This window comes from Benincasa hispida, chromosome 12 (assembly GCF_009727055.1).
Source record: "Benincasa hispida cultivar B227 chromosome 12, ASM972705v1, whole genome shotgun sequence".
In the NCBI taxonomy this organism is placed as follows: domain Eukaryota; kingdom Viridiplantae; phylum Streptophyta; class Magnoliopsida; order Cucurbitales; family Cucurbitaceae; genus Benincasa; species Benincasa hispida.
In genome coordinates, this window is record NC_052360.1 from 4,027,701 (window position 1) to 4,033,412 (window position 5,712).

Sequence of the window (5,712 nt, forward strand, 5' to 3'; positions counted from 1 at the left end):
TATCTGTTTTCTCGTTGTGCGCCATTATGTTCCTCAAATTTATAACAAAAATAAGTATAGTTCAACTGAAATGGTATTTAGTTGTTGTATATAAAAAAAATAATAATAATAGTAATAATTTACAAAATTCCACGTATTCATATCTTCAGGGAAAAAAAATCATGTTTCCATGTAAGCGTCATATAATAGATCCAGTGGGCTTTTAACCTTGGGCTCTAAGTATGTAACAAACCCAACAAAATTAAATCTCATTATTTCATTCGAAATGGGTATTAATTAGAATGTCTCATGTCTTTTTATTTATTTTATTTTTATTTTTTTTGAATTCAAATCTTTGATTTTTTCCGAAGATATATGTCTATGCCAATGAGCCACTCACAGATCCTACAAGAAAACAATGCTTTGTTTATATATACTTTTTCCAATTAATTTTTAGGTCTATTTTATAATAAGTTGTACGTATTTGACGTGATACTCATTAAAAAGATTAAGAAACTTTTACTGACAGATTTAATATATTGAATTATGCTCAAGTTGATCAATAAAATTTGTATAGACTCCTTCAAAAATAAATCTAATTCATATATATGAATTTAAATTTGCATGTATATCAATTTACATATAAACATATAATACATATATACAATTTTTAATCTATTGATCTGACTCTTACTGCAATGGTCGAAAAAAAAACACAAACACAATTTTCAACAAAAAGAATTTGTTAAAATCCTTGTCGAGCCAAGTTGCATTCGTTTTCATTTTCAAAGAATTTGTTATAATTTCTTCAACCTACAAAATAGTCAAAAGCAAGTATAGCTCAATAGTAATTAGCATGTACCGCTGGGAGATCGAAGATTCAAAATTTCATACTAATATTCCGAACAATTGGGAAGGTTTCCAACAAGATATCGGTATAAACAGCACCCATTCAATTGAATGTTGTTCTAACCTGGTCCTCACATTGGTTTTAACAGTATTCCATCAGTGCAACAAACAATCCAATTAAGATTTCAAACACCATTGAGACCAGAAAATCATAATGCTAACACAAATCAACACCATGAAGGCCCAGTCATGGTGTTTCTCTCAGCAAATCTATCCCAATAATCCACAAGTCAAATGAGATCATACACAAAACAAAAACCACTCACTTCCATGCACCAAAGTCAACAGATTGCAAGGAAATGTGACCCAAATACAAATCCTTCCAATGTTGCATGCATAACCCGAACCGTTGTCTGTTCAAGCTATAGGATGGATCGAATTCAAGAATTCAATATTGTAAGGGGGTTTAGTTAGTATATTTAGTTATAAACAGAGGGAGGAGGAATAGAGGGAAACAGACCATTGTTGAGTGATCTAAGACTTAAGTTAGTATACTCGAGGGGAGGTTCCAAGTACCTTTATACTTGGTTTATCTGGTAGTTCCATCTTTTATATTTCGAGATCTTATTCTAGTTAGGAGAGGTATTCTAACATATTCCAAGAGTATAAACACTTGGTGCAGGAGCCAAACACCCAATACCGAATGACAAAACAATTGCAAGGACGAGATTGGCTAACCATTCTAGCTAGCAATATAGCAAACACAAACCACTATATGAAATTCCATACTTTAGTGCCTCATCATGGTCTAAACCATGGGTATCTGCTGAAATTTTTTCTCTTCTTCTTGCTCTATTCATGGGGAGGAGTAAAATTTACTCAATTCTGAGTCGAACTTCTTTTCTATTTTACTTTCGTGTATACAATGCTTTGCTGCTAGCATTTGGATACATGATTTCCAAACTTGATCGCAAACTAAGATCAAATTGCTGAAGTTAGAACAATTGTTGTTGTCCCATGTAAACCAACGACGATATACTCCTAAAAACCAGTCAATAATTTGGGTGTTATCTTCTAAGATGAGGAAAAGAGATGAGCATGGATACCCTTTATTTGTGACTGACCTACATCCCAGTAGTCGTTTTCTGATGGAATGACTGGAGCTATAATCTGAGTTATGAAAGTAGGTTTAACGGAAGGATCATTATTTGGTAAAACAGCAACAGTAGAAGCTGTCTAAGAAGAAATATATTATTCCACACACCTTTGGAATTCATAAAAGGAATCTTGAAGTTCCAGAGGAGGAAGGAGTCAAGAGAAGGTTCCACTGCATGCTAACATTTTTTCTTCACTCTCTGCAGCCCTTGCGTTTATATCTTTGCATCCAAATTTTCAATAGAACCTTGTACCAGTGATTGGTTTCCATTTCAGCTTTACGAAAACTAAAAATTTGATTCAAAGAAGAGCTATTTTGAGCTAAATGATTGATCTCCGACTCTTTAACCTTCTTCATACCATGAGCTAGCCATTTCTTTCCCAACCAGACTATCCAACCATTCCAAGTCTCCTGCTTTTGTAAAGCAAATAGCTCAACTTTTTCCTTCAACTTGTGGACAGATTTCACAGGACTTTCCTACACATTTCTTCTAACCAAACAACCAAGAAAGCCAATTTCGTGAGTCTCCCCACATGATGCCATTTCCTTTTGATGATTAACGTCAAAATGCAAAGACTTCTGCATGAAATCTAGAATCTTAAACCTAAAACTAAGACCAACATCTTTAGAACATGATACTGCCTCTTATTTATCTTTCTCCTCACCTGGATATTCAGAACCATTAGACCAGCACTACTATATTCATTAATAGCCTCATATTTCATTGATAATCTAAAAAATTCTTAGTTAAAGAGGTTTAGATACATGTTTTGTAATATAGGAGACAGAACTCCCCCTTGTGGAAGACAGCGACCTTTTGGGAAACCCCTGGTTAGAAATGCAATCAAAGTTCCATATTGGCTACATAAGGAGATGAGCATGGGTTTATAAGGGATGACAACAATCTCCAATGGTATGAGGTCTTTTGGGTGAAATCAAAAGCAAATCATGAGAGCTTATACCCAAACTTTGAACAATATCATATCATTGTGGAGATATCTGGAGGTTTGTTGTCCTAACACCTCCAAACAATGCCCCAGCCACGTGTATACTTTTGATAACAGCAACTAATCTGGGATATTCTATCTTGTCCTCCATTACTGTTATGTGTTTATTGAGTGTTCTCTTCCACTACGATAGCCTTGAGATATCTTGGAAAAATGTGGACTAAAAACACACTCCACAACTATCTTAGCTTCCTGAAGAACCTTCAACTTTAGCTTTGGTAAAATGAGTACTTTTCTTGAACTTGATATGGAGAAAGTACTGGAATTGACATCAAAATTACCATTAGAAAGCTCTTCAGCCATAGATTCAAATAAGATCAACCGACCATTTGACATTATATCAACATTTGAGTAAATTTTAATGCAGTCGTAAGCATTCTGAAGAGTTGTGGTGCAGGCAATCAGTTTCCCCATTAAGTCCGACAACATACCATTCAGTCATTCACATATTGCGCCTTGACCCTCTTCTTAATCTGAATTTAAAGGGATCTCTTGAGTTCCATTTGAGTCCTTGATTTTCTCAGATCAAAATCAAGAGATTCTTCAACAAGCGAGCCCAGGTTCGTGCCCAATTTCCTTTTTTTTCCATCCCCTTGTAAATTTCATCATCAGCACAGGCAAGAGCTGAATAATTTCCAGAACTGTGAACTCTATGAACACACTTTCCTGCCATAAGTAATAAAGGTCCACCAGCAGCCACATATAAGTCATAATTTTCCAGATGTTAGAAGAAAAATTACAAATGAAATGGTAGATTTTCGAAAATTTAAACTGATTATTCAACAAGAAAGTAAAGACCGATTACAAACAAAAGAAAAGGGTTCCAAAAGGTTCATTACATCATCGCATTTTATCAAAGTCGAAACATCATAAAGAAATAGATCAAACATTAACTAAGGAGCAGCATAGTAGATCGGATATTTACCAATGTCATAAACAAAGGATGAATTGACTTTGCAAACATTTACCCTTCGCAAAATTGAAAAGTTCCTCATGAAGTAAAATTCCGCCAATGGAAAAAAAATCAGGTCTTAATGGCTCCACAAACATGTCATTGTTGAAAGAAGTGTCAAAACAGGAATGGAGAACGAGAATCAAGATAGCTAACTGAGGCATTTCAACGAACATATGGTGTGTATCTTTGCAAGATAAATTGCCGAAACTTGAACCTACTATTTTGGCAACTATAGTTGTTAAATCATAAGCGTACTAGGATTTAATTTAGTGATGAAGAAAACGATGGTTTTTCAAATAAGCATGACACAATTACTATAACCAAATCATAAGCACTGAAATGATTCGAAAAGGGGAGTACGACCAAAATGATTGATTTGATGGCGATGTTCAATGGGAGTATGCTTCCTGATCATCATAAAAGAACTCTATTAAACTTGCTTAAATATTAATGCAACATTTTAGTACAGTGCTTTGAGCAGAGAGTGAAATGTTGTTTCTCCATGTGAAAAAATAACAATACTCTGCAATTGCAAGGCTGAAGTAACCTATTATTTACTAAAGCTATTGAGGTAGAAAGATGGAAATCACATTCACTAAATGATCAAAATATAATAATATTTTAAAAATAACAATCAACTAACAAAGTGCTCCTAAACTTGCTCCTCAATTAAAGAGCATGAATAACAACTAATTCTTAAAATAGGAACAAACTAACTAATTCCTAGAAAAAGTAGGAACGAACTTTGACATAATCATCTTAAGAAAAAAGAACAAGCATGGGCTTGTTTCAGTCCTAAAGCAGTTTCTTAACACTCGTCTTTGCTTTAGCATGAGCAAACACCAAGTCTTGACCTCAGAAACTCGAACTTGCAAGCAGGTAATGGTTTTATTAAAATGTTTACAACTTGATTTTTTGTTTTGCAGTAGACCATAATCACATCTCCATTTTTTTGTACTTCCCTTGAGAAGAATAATTTGATGGGAAGATTAAATACAAGATTATGAGAAATAGTAAAGCAGCTTGGTTGTCAACAAGAATCTCTATGCTTTTCTTCTACTCCAAGTCAAGATCAAATAAAAAAGAATTAGCCATAAAGCTTGATTGATAGTAGCTGTTGCAGCAATAAACTTTGCTTCGGCAGTGGATTAGTGTGCGGTTTTTCGCTTGTTCGAGCTCCGTGAGAAAACACTAAAGTCAAGAGTGAAATAGTAGCCTGAATGCTCCTCATATCATCAATGGATCATCCCAAATCACTGTCAGAAAAACCAACCAGCTCGAACTCCTTGCTTCTTGTAAACTCAATATTGAAATCACTTGTGCCTTTTACATATCGTATCACTCTTTTGGCAACCTTAAGATGTAATTCACCTACACAATGCATGAATCGAGACAAAATACTTACAACATTCAAAATATCCAGCCTTGGTGTTGTGAGATACATAAAGCAACTAATTTAACTCTTCATCAACTTTGTCAGCACTATTTTCTTTGCACAACTTCTCTTTCTGATTTATTGGAGTTCTTGTTGCCTTGCACCCATTCATCTAAAACTCTAGTATTTCCTTTGCATACATTTTTTGGCATATGAAAACTTTATCTTGCCCTTGTTTAATCTCCACGCCAAGAAAGTAGGACATGAACCCAATATCGTCATTTCAAACATCTTCATCATCTATTGTTTAAAATTTTGAATATGATCTGTATTGTTTTCTATAACCAGTAAATCATCAACTTATAATGAAACCATAAGAATGTCAATGCCG

General features: G+C 34.2%; 1 pseudogene; it reads right to left on the reverse strand.

The window, feature by feature from the left end:
• Positions 1-754: 754 nt before the first annotated feature.
• LOC120068095 lies at positions 755-4,319 on the reverse strand (annotated as a pseudogene).
• Between the last annotated feature and the right edge of the window lie 1,393 nt (positions 4,320-5,712).